We start from the raw sequence: 15,178 nt of genomic DNA, 5'->3' as shown, positions 1-15,178 counted from the left end.
TATGCTCCCATGATGGAGGAGAGTGCCTCGTGGAGAGTGGGTTCCCTATGCCTGTCCGCCCCCTGTCGCACAGCAGCCCTCCCACTTCCCCTGTGTTCCTGGGCCTCCGTCCCCTGGACCGTGTGCCCACTACCACTGCCCCAAGGTCCCTGTTGTTGTTGGGGTGGTGGGTTATCCTGGGTTCCCTGTAGTGGTGGACACACAGCTGATTGACGTGTCCTGGGGACGGAGGTATGGGCCCGCTGGGTGGGTGCTGTGCTGGTGTTACCAGAGGGTGGAAGCTCTGTGGTGGCCTGTGACTGTGTGTGGGGAACCGACTGTGCGAGGCCCACGATGGTACGGGCTGGTCATCTGGATCCAGTTGGACAGAGCTGCTGTCATCACTGTGGGCCTCTTCTGTGGGTGGGGTGGAGATGTCTGGACCCTCCTGTCTGGTGACGTTGGGTAGTGGTCCTGCAGGGGTGTAAAAGCATGATTATTGCATCTGTGTGTGTCATGGTGTGCAATGGGTGGGTGACCGTGTACCCCAGTGCTAGCATTCCTGTGTGGGGGCTTGTGTGATGATGGTTGAGGGGGGTGTTATGGGTTGTGCAGTGGGCATGCTTTAGTGATGGGTGTCCATTCTTTGGTGTTGCATGCAGGTCTTGGTGTTGGGATGTGTGGTTTGTGTTATTAGTACATTAGTGAGGAGTTGGAGTGATAGGGGAGGGGGCGAGGGTGGGGGTCTGTGATAGCATGCAAGTAGGGTAGGGGATGACGTAGTTAAAGGTTTGACTTACCAGAGTCCATTCCTCCACCTACTCCTGCGAGGCCCTCAGGATGCAGAATCTCCAAGACCTGCTCCTCCCATGTTGTTAGTTGTGAGGGAGGAGGTGGGGGTCCGCCACCAGTCCGCTGTACCGCGATGTGGTGTCTTGAGACCACGGGACGCACCTTCCCCTGTAGGTCGTTCCACCTCTTCCTGATGTTGTCCCGATTTCTTGGGTGTTGTCCCACTGCGTTCACCCTGTCGACTATTCTTCGCCATAGCTCCATCTTCCTTGCAATTGAGGTGTGCTGCACCTGTGCTCCAAATAGCTGTGGCTCTACCCGGACGATTTCCTTCACCATGACCCTGAGCTCCTCCTCTGAGAACCTGGGGTGTCTTTCCCGTGCCATGGGGTGGTGTAGGTGAGGTGTGGGGTGGTATATGTGGTGATAAGTGTGGTGCTATGTAGTGGTGTGTGGTGTTTTGTGCGTGGAAGTAGTGTGGGTAATGGTCTGGTGTGCCTGTGGATGCTTGGTAGTTATTTGTAGAGTCTCTCTCTGGCCTTCTCTCTGTAATTGTGGTCGTAGGGGTTTGTGGGTGATGTGGGTGTGTGTTTTACATTGTATTGGGTGTGTGGGAGTGATGTGTCTATGTGTATCAGGTGTGTGTATTTCGAATTGTCCAATGTGGCGGTGTTTTGTAGAAGTGTTTGTATTTTGAGCGCAGTGGTGTATACCGCCAATGGGATACCGCGGTTGAAAGACCGCTGCGTGGATTCGTGTGTCGTGATAGTGTGGGCATATTTCTGTTGGCGTGACGGAGGAGGATTTGTTTTCGCCAGTTTATCACTGACCTTTGGTGTGGCGGACTTGTGTGGGTGTCTGAATTTTGTCAGATTCCAAGATGTGGGTCATAATAGCTGTGGCGGAATTCCGCGGGCGCGACGGTGTGTTGGCGGTCTTCTGCACGGCTGTAAGCGGCTTTTACGCCAATGTTGTAATGACCCCGTATGTACGGTATTATTGTAGGAAAATTCAGCAATGAGTAAATAAGTGGACCAGTTACTCTGAGTGGTATTGTAAAAACATCAGAGATATTGCTCGAGCCCTTGATTCAGACGTTCCGTCTGCCCATTAGTTTGATGATGAAATCCAGAAGATAAGGCTACATCGATATTTAGGGTTTTACAGAAATGCTTCTAAAGCCATGATATGTATTGAGGGCCATGATCTGAAACAATAACTTGAGGAAGGCCATGGAGAAGAAAGATTTCTCAGATGAAGACTTTGTTTAATTCTTTGGATGTGGGTAGCTTCTTCAAGACAGTAAAATAAGTCATCTTTGTAAATGAGTCTACATTCACCATACCTCGGTTTCCTGCTAAGGGTGGTAATAAACACATAAAAATCGGTTGATATAGTATGCCAAGTAACTAGTGGAACCGGTAAAGGTTGAAGTAGACCAGCAGGACTTGTATGGGGTATTTTTGCTTGGGCGCAGATAGGACAAGATACCACATAACTCTCAGTATCTTGCTTAAATGTAGGCCACCAAAAAGAACAAAGGACTAAGGGCCAGATGTAGCAAAGTTGGAAATTGCGACTTGCAATTTGCGAGTCGGAGCGACTCGCAAATTGCAAGTCGCAATTTCCAATGCAGAACGGTGTCTCAGACACCGTCTGCGACTCACTATGGGGTCGCAATGACCCACCTCATTTATATTCATGAGGTGGGTCGCAAATTGCGGCCCCATAGCGAGTCTAGGCACTCGCAAACATGGAGGCCTGCTGTCGTCAGCAGACCTCCATGTTTGTGACTGCTTTATCAATAAAGCAGTTGTTTTTTTTTAAGTGTAGCCCATTTTCCTTAAAAGAAAACGAGCTGCACTTTAAAAAAAAAACGAAACCTTTAGTTTCGGTATTTTTTCAGGGTAGGTAGTGGTCCCTTGGACCACTACCTGCCCTGAAAAAATAGTTTTGGGTCCATTCGCAAAGAGGAAGGGGTGTTATTCCTACCTTCTAAGATAGTGCAAAGGCAAGCACTACAAATGTTTCACGACTCCTCGGTCATCCTGGCATCAAAGCCACTCAGGAATTAGGGCCAGATGTAGCAAAGGATTTGCGCGTTGCAAACGGTGAAAATCGCCGTTTGCGAGGCGCAAATGCCTCTTTGCTATGCAGAAATGCATATTTGCGATTCGGAGGGGCTTGCAATACCATTTGCGACCGCATATGCGGTCGCAAATGGTATCGCAGTTACCATCCACTTCAAGTGGATGGTAACCCACTCGCAAATTGGTGTGTACCTTGGGAGGGGGGACAGACACAGTGGGAGAGGACACAGGGGACATGTGCATGGCTGTTGTGGAGGTGTCTGCCAGTGAGGTGTGTGTTTTGCTAGGTGTGGTGGTTATGCTTGTAGTGGAAGAGGATGTAGTATATGCAGGTGTGTGTGTAGATGCAACTGGGAGGGAGGTAGATGAGGAGAATGAGGAGGAGGAAGGGGAAACTGTGGAAATTGGGGATGTTGGTATGTCTGCATTTGGATGGTGTTTGTGTGAGTGCCTGTGGGATGATGTGTGGTGCTTGTGTTTGCCTGTGCCACTCTTGTGTGTTGTCTTGTGTGCATTCTCATCTGCCTGTGTGATTGGGGTGGGTTGGGGTTGAGAGGAATGGGATTGGGAAAAGGAAGTTGGAGGGGGAGGGTGGAAACAGGAAAAATGGCTGCCATAAGAGAGGAGGCCAGAGCCTGGATTGATCTCTGTTGGGCTGCCAAGCCATTGTGAATGCCCTCCAGAAATACATTAGTCTGTTGCATCTGGGCTGTCAGTCCCTGGATGGCATTCACAATGGTTGACTGCCCTACAGAGATGGATCTCAGGAGGTCAATAGCCTCCTCACACAGGGCAGCAGGGCTAACTGGGGCAGGGCCTTAGGTGCCCGGGGCGAAAGAGATGTCCACCCTCCTCGGTGAGTGGGCACGGGCAACTCGCTGAGGGGCTGCTGGGAGGGCGGTGCCGCTATGGGGGGGTGGGGGCTGTAGCTGGGGTGGGCATCGAAGTGTCTGCCACCACCAGGGAGCTTCCATCAGAGGAGGTATCTGTGTCCGAACTGACCCCTCCTGTCTCCACTGTGGTGCTCCCCTCGCCTTCCGTCCCACTGGTGCCCTCAGCATCGGTGGACTCTGCCTCCCGGGCCCTGTGAGATGCAGCTACCTCCGTCGCCGGTGCCTCTGCTCCTCCACCAGATGATGCTAATGCACATAAGGACATGGTGACAAAACAAAAAGTGGGGGAGAGACAAAGGATACACTGTTGTCAGTGGGTGCACCAACACCACCATTGGCATACACACCACCGTCACACACGGGGAACAGCCCCACGCACTATGCATTGCACTACCAGTTATAATGCTAGCCACCCAGGTATGGGGAGGGGCACATACCGCCAAATGCAGCACACCTGGGACTTACACAGCCCTGACCAGTTGTGGATGCCGAAGAGCTAGGTAGCAGGATTATCACTTCCAAACCCTGGCCAACATGGGACCTACTCTGCAATGTCAGGCCAGGCACAGGGGCACCCACTGACACACATCCCCCACCCGGGTACCCCCCTTCCATGCGTAAGTTGTAACAATGGGCACTGTACTCACCCCCTTGTGGATGCTGTGATGCACTCAAGTGCCCATCCAGCTCCGGATAGGCCACCACAAGTATGCGGTCCTACTGGGGGGTCAGGGTTCGACGGGCACCCCTTCCTCGTTGGGAGGCCATCTCCAGGTGGGCCTCCGCTGTCTTCCATGCCCAGCGTCTTAGGTCCTCCCACCGTTGCCGACATTGGGTGCTCTGCCTGCCGTAGACCCCCAGGGTCCACATGTCCTTGGCAATGACACGCCACATACCCTGCTTTTGATGGGTGCTGACCTGCAGAGAAAGACACACAGGAAATGGTATCAGTCAGACCGTTCTGCATGTTACACTTATGGCCCACCATACCCTTGCACATCACCATTTGCACACACATGGTCCAGCACACAAGCTGCACGCCGCCCAGGGGACATCCACCCACCCCGCCGCACGAGGCCTTCACACACACCACTCAATGCATTCATGCCACATGCATTGTGTTCACAGTGTACTCACTTGTTGTTCTGGAGGCCCATACAGTAGTCCGTACTGGGGTAGGACCCCATCCACCAGTTGCTCCAACTCCGCCGAGGTGAAGGCAGGGGCCCTTTCCCCAGTCACACAAGCCATGGTAGGTTCCAGACACAGGTCACAGCAGCACATGCAGTGTAGGTCCTCTCCGGCTGAAGGTCAGGTAGCAAGTGAGTGATCAGATAGAAAATGTCAGTCACGTCCGTGGCAGTACATACTGTCACCGCTGGCATACATCACCATTGGCCACAGTGCCCCATGGGGCCCACTGTTAACCAATGAGGAGTTGCACAGTGATTCCCGACCGCCTACTGCAACAGCGCACAACGTCAACGGAATTACCTCACTTCTACCTGTCCTTCCACACAGGACAGGCGGACACCATTTCGGGGGGGGGGCAGGCCCTGGATAACAATAACTTTGTCACAGTTAAAAATAGGACATACAGGACAAATACCACTTAACCATTACGATTTAACATCATGCATTGTACTATTGTGGCTCCGATGTTTAGTTTGTGACTGGCTCCTCACTCTTTTGTCCCTTAGACTCTAACCGCTGCGGATGAAAAGGGGAGATGGAGACATACACCCATGTACAGACCCCTGGTGGACTTGGCAATACTAGAGGACAGGCACATTATACTCAATTATAGACTTGACAGGGCCACAGTCACAGAGCTGTGTGCCCAACTGGAGCCTGACCTGATATCTGCTATCCGTCACCCCACTGGGATCCCCCCTCTTTTCCAAGTCCTATCTGTGCTCCATTTCTTGGCAACTGGTTCTTTCCAAGTGACAGTGGGCTTGGCAGCAGGAATGTCACAGCTAGTGTTCTCAGTAGTGCTGACAAGAGTGTTGTCTGCCCTGATTAAACACATGTGCAACTACATCGTTTTCCCCCAGGTAGAGGATTTGGCCACAGTGAAGGCTGACTTCTATGCAATGGGACATATCCCCAGCATAATTGGGGCAATTGATGGAACTCATATTGCATTTGTCCCCCCCTCCCTGGCAAAATGAACAGGTGTTCAGAAATCGAAAGAGTTTCTACTCCATAAATGTACAGATGGTGTGTCTGGCGGACCAGTACATCTCCCATGTCAATGCTAAGTATCCGGGTGGTGCATGATGCCTTTATCCTGAGGAGTAGCAGCATCCCGAATGTGATGGCCTAACTACAGAGGCACGGGTTGTGGCTAGTAGGTGAGCCCTGGTTCCCACCCAGTAGATGTTGGTATGTGGGTATGTGTGGGCCATATAGGATGGTGTGTGCCTAAATGTTGTCCCTCGATATTTGCAGGTGACTCAGGTTACCCCAATCTATCTTGGCTACTGACCCCTGTGAGGAATGCCAGGACAAGAGCAGAAGAACATTACAATGAGGCACATGGGTGAACAAGAAGGATAATCAAACAGATCTCTGGCCTCCTGAAGGCCAGGTTCAGGTGCCTCCATCTAACTGGGGGATCCCTGTGCTACTCACCCAAGAAGGTCTGCCAGATAATCGTGGCATGCTGCATGTTGCACAGCCGTGCCTTGAGACGCCATGTACCTTTTCTGCAGGAGGAGGAGGCTGGAGATGGCTGTGTGGCAGCAGTGGACCCTGTGGACAGTGAGGATGAGGAGGCAGAGGATGAGGATGAGGACAACATAACTGCAGTGATTCAACAATCCTTCCAATGACACACAGGTAAGACAATGTTACTTCACATTTCATTGTCATTATTTAGATTATCTTTGGCACTGGCATGCTGTTATTTCTCACGTCTATGCCCACTCTCTGTACCCTTTGGCAACTCATTTTGCAGGTGTTGGTGCCCCACTATCGCTCCAGGTGTGATCACTGAAGCCAACTACAGGTCTTTCCTATGTGAACATAACTGTACAGTTGAATTGCAATGTTTGAACATGGTTAAACAAATACATACTTAAAACAGTTGACATACTCCATACTTGCATTTATTCAAAGGATGTTTATTGAAGTGCTAAGAAGGAGAGGGGCAACTGCATTGGGATGGGGTGATGATGGAGGAAAGTCCAGGGTATTGTTCCACTCTATTTGGTGCACAGGTGTATTGTCCAATGGGACATAGGAAGGGGAGCAATGGCAGTTCAAGGTGGTCAGGGTGACAGAGTGGGACACAAGGGTAACAATCAGGAGAGTCTAATTTCCTGGCGGGGTCTGGGCAATAGTCTCTGGCTTCTGCCTGGATCGCAGGCAATGTTTGCGGGGTGGTTCACCTTCTGCAGGGGAAGGGGTGCTGGTGGCCTGTTAGTGCTGTGGCGGGGCCTCCTGTCCACCAGTGGCAGCGGAGGTGGAAGGCAGTTCAGATGTCTGGCTAGTGGCAGTGGGCCGCTGTTGTGAGCCTCCCTCATAATGTTGGCCATGTCTGCCAGCACCCCTGCTATGGAGACCAGGGTGGTGTTAATGGCCTGCAAGTCCTCAATGATCCCCTGGTACTGTTCCTCCTGCAGTCTCCTGTTCTCCTGCACGTTGTCCAGGATCTGGCTCAGCATATCCTGGGAATGTTGGCATGCTCCCAGGAACTCTGCAAGTGCCTCCTGGAGAGTCGGTTCCCGGGGCCTGTCCTCCCCCTGGTACACAGCACTCCTCCCAGTTTCATTGTTGTCCTGTGTCTCTGCCCCCCTGAACTGTGTGTCCACTGTCACTGACTCCAGGTCCCTGATTGTCTTGGGTATGAGGTGTGCCCTGGGGTCCCTGTAGTGGTGGACACACTGCTGATTGACGTGTCCTGGGGACAGATGTATGGGTACGCTTGGTGGGTGCTGTGGTGGTGTTTCCAGATGGGGGAGGCTCTGTGGTTGTCTGTGACTGGGCTGGGGTAACCGACTGTCCAGAGGTCCCTGATGGGCCAGGTTGGTCATCGAGATCCAGGCGACCAGAGTTGCTGTCATCACTGTGGGCCCCTTCAGTTGGGGGACTGGATACTGCTGGCACCTCTTCACCGCTGACATTGGCTGGGATACCTGTGGGTATGTAAATGCAGTGTTATTGTTTCTGTGTGTGACATATTGTGCATCAGTGGGTTGCCATCTTTGTTTGTATTTGCCCTGGCAGCTTTCACTTGTGTACGTTGGTGTATGGTGGGATGATTAGTTCTCTCTAGTCTGCATGTTTTCGTGATAGGTGTCCATGCAGGTCTGTGAGTGGTGTCCATGCATTGGTATGGCATGCAGGGCTTGGCACTGGGATGAGTGAGATGTGATGGTGGGGGGTGTGGGTGGTGGTGGAGTGATGGGAGTGAGGGTGAGGGTGGGGGTATGTGATGGCATGCAGGTAGGGGGGTGATAGTAGTAAAGAGTTGACTTACCAGAGTCCAAGACTTGCTCCTCCCATGTTGTTAGTTGTGGGGGAGGAGGTGGGGGTCTATTGCCAGTCCTCTGTACAGCAAGTTGGTGTCTTGCTGCACTGGAACGTACCTTTCCTGTAGGTCATTCCACCTCTTCCTGATGTCATACCTTGTTCTGGGGTGCTGTCCCACGACGTTGACCCTGTCCACGATCCCCTGCCATAGTTCCATCTTCCTAGCAATGGATATCTTCTGCACCTGTGCTCCTAATAGCTGAGGTTCTACCTGGATGATTTCCTCCACCATGACCCTTAGTTCCTCCTCTGAGAATCTTGGGTGTCTTTGTGGTGCAATTGGTGTTGTGTGAGTTGTGTAGGTGAGGGTGTGTAGGTTGATGTGATGGGGTGTGTGATGTGGGGTGCATGGGTGGTGTGTAGGTGTAGATGGAGTATGGCTCTAGTTTTGTCTGTAGTTGTGGTGTCTGTCTCGTGCCAATGGTTTGTATTCATAAGAGGTTGTGGATAATGTGGGTTGGTGTTTTATAGTGGTGTGGGTGTGTGGGAGTGGTGTGTGTATGGGTGTCAGCTGTGTGTTATTTGAATTGACCAATGTGCTGTTGTTTTGTATGTGTGTGTGTATGTATTTTGAGCATGGCGGTATGTACCGCCAGTGGTTTACCACCATTGATTGTCCATTGTGGTGATTCATGGGTCATAATGTGGTGGGGGTTGTTCTGTTGGCCTAATGTTGTGGGTTTTGATACCACCAGTTTATCCTGACCTTTGGTGTGGCGGACTTGTGTCTGTGGCTGAATAGTGACAGATTGGTGTGTGTGTGTCATAATATGATGCAGGGCAGTGGTATGTTGGCGCCAGTCAGCATGGCGGTAAGTGGGATTTACTGCCAATGTCATAAAGAGGGCCTGAGTTTCTTTGATGGACGAGGGGGATGGCCAATCTAAAATGGCCTGAACTTTCTCTGGATCCATGGAGGTACCGATCTGACTAATGTGATATCCTAAATATTTTACCTCTGTCTTGTCAAATTCACATTTCTCTGGTTTACAGTAGAGTTGGTGTTGCCTAAGTCTGTCTAATACTTGCTTTACGTGCTTGGTGTGAAATTTGGGGTGTCTGGAATATATTAGGATTTCATCTAAATAAATCACACCATCGTGAGAAAAAACAGAATCCATGAATCTTTGAAAAATAGAGGTGGCGTTTGTTAAACCAAAGGGCATTACACTATATTCGTAGTGACCAAAAGGTGTACGAAAAGCGGTCTTCCACTCATCACCTTCCTTAATTCTTAAAAGATGGTACACTCCCCGAAGGTCTAATTTTGAAAAGATCTGTGCCCCCCCACCTCATTGCTTCCAATGTGTCTTTGATGAGATGAAGTGGATATCTGTCTTTTATAGTGATTTTATTTAATACACAAAAGTCTATACAGGGATGTAGGTCCATTGTCTTTTTGGGCACAAAGAGAGGAGAGCCCCTGTGGGAGAAGAAGATGGTGCAATGAGACCACTATGTAGATTTTCTTGCTGGTAGCCCTTGAATATCTTCTTTTCAGGTTTCGTAAGAGAGTACATTCTTCCAAAGGGGACAACCACTCCAAGTTCCAGGAGAATGGTACAATCGTAGTCTCTATGTGGAGGTAGTACTGGTTTCGTGGGCTTTTGGAGCACGTCTATATAATCCAGATAATGGCTAGGTACCGCTTGAATAGAGTTTATGGAACACTGTAATTCAGGTTCTGTACATAACATTTTCTTTGGGGCCCAAAAGGTTTCAGAGGCATAACAATGGTCTTGACAGAATTTGGAAGACAGAGAAAAAGTTCTGGTTTCCCAGTTGATATAAGAATTGTGCCATGTGAACCAGGGTATTCCTAAGAATATTGTATGATTAGGAGAAGAGATTAAATCAAAGGAGACATGTTCCTGATGCTTTCCAAAGTGTAGACATAGGGTTAGAGTAGTACTGATGACAGGACCGGATGCTAATAAGGATCCATCTACAGTATGAACCTGTTCTGGAACATCCTTCGGTAGTTGTGGAAGTTTTTGTTTCTTGGCCCAGGTCTCATCCAGATACATTTCACTGGCTCTACAGTCTAATAATGACAAAGCTCTTTCTTCCCGACTTTGGCCCAGGTCTCATCCAAGTAAATTTCACTGGCTCCACAGTCTAATAATGACAAAGCTCTTTCTTCCGGACCTTCAGGGTAACTGGTAACAAAAACAGGGCAGTCACATTTTCTTTGGAAGAACAGATTGAAGGTATCTCAGAGAATCCCATCTCCTCCCTTCTCGAAGAGGATGGGAATTGGCGTATTCTTAGGACTTCACAGGACGGACTGGGCAAACACGAACCAAGTGGCCAGCAGCTCCACAGTACAGGCATAATCCTTTTCTTTATCTATTTTAGTGCTCACTAGCCATGACAGGGCCACGAGTGGTGTCTATTTGCATTGGTTCCCCTTCCATTGCTTCTCTTAATTCCGGTCGAGACTCTTCTGAACGATGGACGATTGTATGTGGGTTTCCTGCATGAGAAGGTGCATGAGTTTTCCACTTTTCTAGATGGTGTTCCTGTAGACGATACTCTATGGAGAGTGCTAAATCCATCAATCATCATAAATCTTCCAATCTAGCTGAATGTACTAGTTCATCTTTTATTTCATCTCGTAGACCTCTACGGAACAGAGTCACCAGGGTATGTTCTACCCATGTCGTCTCTGCTGCCAGTTGTCTAAAGCGTGTTATATATATTGGAAAACACCTTGGGTACCTTGCTGAATATCACATAAAGCTTCCTCCGCTGATGCCTCCTATCCTGGGCGTTCAAACATTTGTTTAAATGCAGGATCAAAAGCTGAATAGTCAGACAGCACAGGGTCATTGGAGGCTACTAACAGAGTCGCCCAGGCCAAGGCAGGACCAGACAAGGCACTGATGAGATAACCCACTTTTGTTTTCTTGCGCAAATTGTGTTGGTCGAAAGGCAAAATAGACTGTCAGAGCATCGAGGAATTCTCATAGCTTATTTGGATCTCCTGAAAAACGTGCGTTGTAGCAGAGACAATGGTAACATCTGTGGTTTGGGATACCAGGACTTGTCATAAAGCCGCATTTTCATTTCGTAGTTGTTGCAGTTCCTGGGCTTGCTGTTGAATGGTTAACAGTACTGACTGGTTGGGTGCTGCAGCAGCCGTTGAGGTATTCTCCATACTGTTCAATGAAGTCTGGTTCGTCAGGCGCTACAGTCTGTCACAGGATATTCGTTGTTTCTGTCTCTGGCCCACTGGAACTGCAGATTGTACTTGATCCTTTTAAGTTCTGCCTTGACCAAGATAAGGGTGGCCCTTTCTGGTAGCCACGGTGCTGATGACGAAGGAACACCAAAAGGCAGTCCATGCCCTCCAGAAGGAGTCCCAGAGAAAAAAAAACCAAAAGGAAAAACCTCTACAGCAGGAACTCCCTGGAACAAAAAAGAAGCAAAAAGGTAAGTCTTCAAACAAGAAAACAATACTGGAAGAAACGGGAACAAGCGAGGGAAAAAAACTGGGGAAAAAACACCAGGAACAAAGATCACCACCAAAGGAAGTGTTGTAGCGCAAGGAGAACAAGAATCACACCTTGTATACCCTAAAACAGTAAATGACCAACAGGAAGAAGAAAGACACCATATTGGATTGGGAAAGAATCATAGAAGAACATAGAGAAAATACACTATTTTGGAAAAGGGTCCTAAGGCATGCTGGGAGAAAGAAGAACATGGCTGCTAAGTATAAAAAGGTCTGTCATTACTTAAAGGACCTAGTCTAACATTTTGTGGAATGTGGGGTGGGGAACCATCAAGCCAATTTTGGTGTTCTTGATAAGATAGTGGTATTTCTAAGTACACGTATGGTCTGTATTGTGCAGGGGCATTTGCTGAAGTGAAGTGATTAAATGTGTGTGTATTTCCATCTACTGCTTGAAAAGTTACCCAAGAATAAAAAAAAATCTGTTCTGTATGCGTTGTGAGTCTCAATGACAAATGGAACCTTTTCGCCATCATCTGTGAGGCAATTATTTAATAGATGTGTTTTGAGAGGGAGTCTCATGTTTACAACAATTACAACCCTGTTTTGGCCACCATTTATTAAAATGGAATTGAATTGTTCAGAGACAGAAACACCACTGGGGAATCTTTTTAAGAGTTCAAGCTTAAACAACCTACAGCGCCAAATAGGTACTACCTGCCAAGCTAAGAAGCAGATTCCCGGATATCACAGATGTTTCCGTATAAGGTAGTCAGGGTGCCTTTGCATGAAATGAGACAGAGATACTTGGGAAATCTGTAAAATTCACGCCTATCCAACGTTGGCAGTGCCCTGTTGTAGACTCCCGTTATAGTAACAAGACTGCTGTATCTTGGGTGGCAGCCCCACCAAATATGGGGGACTGAGTCTGATCCAACCCCATGTGACAGATATTGGCATAACCCTTCAGGCTAGCTAGCAGCACCTCACCAATACCAAAGGTAAGAGTGATTTGTGGCAGCCTATCACATAAATCTTAGACTCCTCAGGGAAGATGTGGTGGAACAGATCTTGCCCCTTTCTCTAAGTAATGTAAGTCTCATAGATGCAAAGACAAACGGAAGAAGGATCTTGGTTCAATATATATTTTATTGAAGCAACTGCATTCTACATAAAAAGTAGCAGTGGTAGCCCTAATCTACCCTTCCAGTCCCAGGAAGGTAGCCCAACTCCCATACCTGCGATTAGAACTAAAGAAGAGATCTGTTAGTCTGCTGGGAGTCCTCCCACGTAGACGAAGAGGAACCAAAAGTTTTAATCAGAAACTAAGACGAATTGCAGCATGAGATGGCAAGCTGGCTGGAATGTCCTCTACCTTGGTGTGATGTTTTCTAATGACATATCTCTTATTCTATTAACTGCACTGATGTGACAACATGTATTTTTCTGTGTAGGGTAGACAACATACTCTTTATACCAGCAATTCCCAGGAAATATTGTGTACAGCCTTGGGTTAAGCACAGGGTGAAAATGTTATGCAAACAAATGAATACAAATTCTGTATGGAAGGGCAACTGATAAAAGTATGAAAAACATCACCACTAAAATTAAGCTTTGCCAAAATAATAAAAGGAATAAAAGTGAAATGTAACTGGCTGAGTGGGCACAGGCCTCAGGCTCACTGCTAATTAATATGCTCACGTAAATGCTAAAAAAACTTTGTGTCACTTATGCACTAGCACCTCTCCCACTACATAAACATAGTAAACCTCTTCCACTACTTATATATTAGTACTTCTGCCTTCTGCCATTCTCTTTCTACCTTGTTATAAATAGGGCAGTATGAAAATATTATTATCTCTAAAAACTCTTCCTGTTGCTGAGACATCACTTTGCACAGTGCCAAGAATAAAGTCCCAATCCTAGCCTGGACGTGAATCTGCATAGGTGGCGAGGGAGGAAAGCCTTTTTACATTTCCCCTGCAGTAATATAGGTGTGCCTGATTTATGCTTGTCTTCCTAGATATGGCATTGTCTCTGTTCACTTTCCATGTTTCAGAGAGGGTGCCATTGAACCTAAGTGTCTGCAGCATGACTGATGAAGTCATTCATAGGCTTCATTGAGGTACACATCTTTTGTGACTGATCATGTGCATTTTTAAAATAGTGCATTTACTTTCTGTTCAATTCAGCTAAGGGCCTTCATGTCATTTTAGAAGTGCAATCTGTCTTAACCCCTCTGGTGCCTGGGACAAGCTGGTCTAATCCTTGCACACAGTTCCCGTGTGCTGGGGATGAAACAAGCTCGTCCTGCACCTGACCCACTGGGGAGCGGTGGGCCTCCCTCCCACACCCCCCAGTAGGGGATGGCAGGGGAATCGTTTTCCCTTCCACCCCTGATCCCCCCAGTGACATCTGATGATGTCAGCATGCAATCGCGTGCTGACCTCATCAGAGGTCACCTCCCATTGCGCTGGAAGCATGCTTCCAGTACGATGCAGAAGAGAAATGCTCAGCATTTCTCTTGCACTCAGGAGGAGGGGGCCGGCAGAGGCATGAAAGGAAAGGCCTTTCCTTTCATGTCTCTGCAAGCATTTCTGCTGCCCGAGCGCGATGAGATTGGGCGGCAGAAATGCCCACTAGACACTAGGGAATTTTTTTGGGGTGATACTGACTCATAAGGGCATGGGCCACTCCCCAGAGGGCTAAATTATTTTTAGGCCATTTCTGACCCCAGTTGGGGAAGAAAACCCCTAGACACCAGGGATAATTGTCTTTTTGTTTACTTATTTTTTTTTATATGTGGGGAGCAACCCCTTAGGCAAGGGTCGCTCCCCGGGGCCAAATTACTTTTAGGCATTTTTGCTCCCCTTGGGGGCAGATCAGCCTATTTCTATTAGGCCAATCTGCCCCAGGGGTGGGGGCAGAAACCACTTAGGATCTAGGGATTGGTGTGTGTGTTTTGTTTGGGGGGCAGCTCCTAGGGCAAGGGTCGCTCCCCATGGGGGCACATTACTGTTGGCCATATGTGCCCCCCTTGGGGGCAGATTGGCCTATTTATGGAAGACCCATCTGCCCCCAAGGGGGGCAGAAAGCCTACCAGAGACCAGGGAAGATTATTTTTCAAAATAAGAGGGTGGGAGTATGGCCATACCCCCACCCCAAATAAATGGGGCCAAAGTTGTTCTGCCCACCAGTGGGCAGATGGGGCAATTACCGCCGATTCACACCCTGGGGGGGCAGAAAGTCTACTAGATGCCAGGGAATTTTAAAAAAAATAGTGCAGTGGTGGCTACCAACCAGTATGGGCCTAGTTATGCCCCTACCCCAACTGAAGGGGGTAACAGTCTTTCAGTTCTCCCCCTGCACATTAAAACATCTTATCCCATGGCAAGCAAGAGGACATTTGATAATTTTAGGTTTTGGTT

The sequence above is a fragment of the Pleurodeles waltl genome, chromosome 3_1 (assembly GCF_031143425.1).
Source record: "Pleurodeles waltl isolate 20211129_DDA chromosome 3_1, aPleWal1.hap1.20221129, whole genome shotgun sequence".
Classification (NCBI taxonomy): Eukaryota; Metazoa; Chordata; class Amphibia; order Caudata; family Salamandridae; genus Pleurodeles; species Pleurodeles waltl.
Note: the sequence above shows the minus strand (reverse complement) of the source record.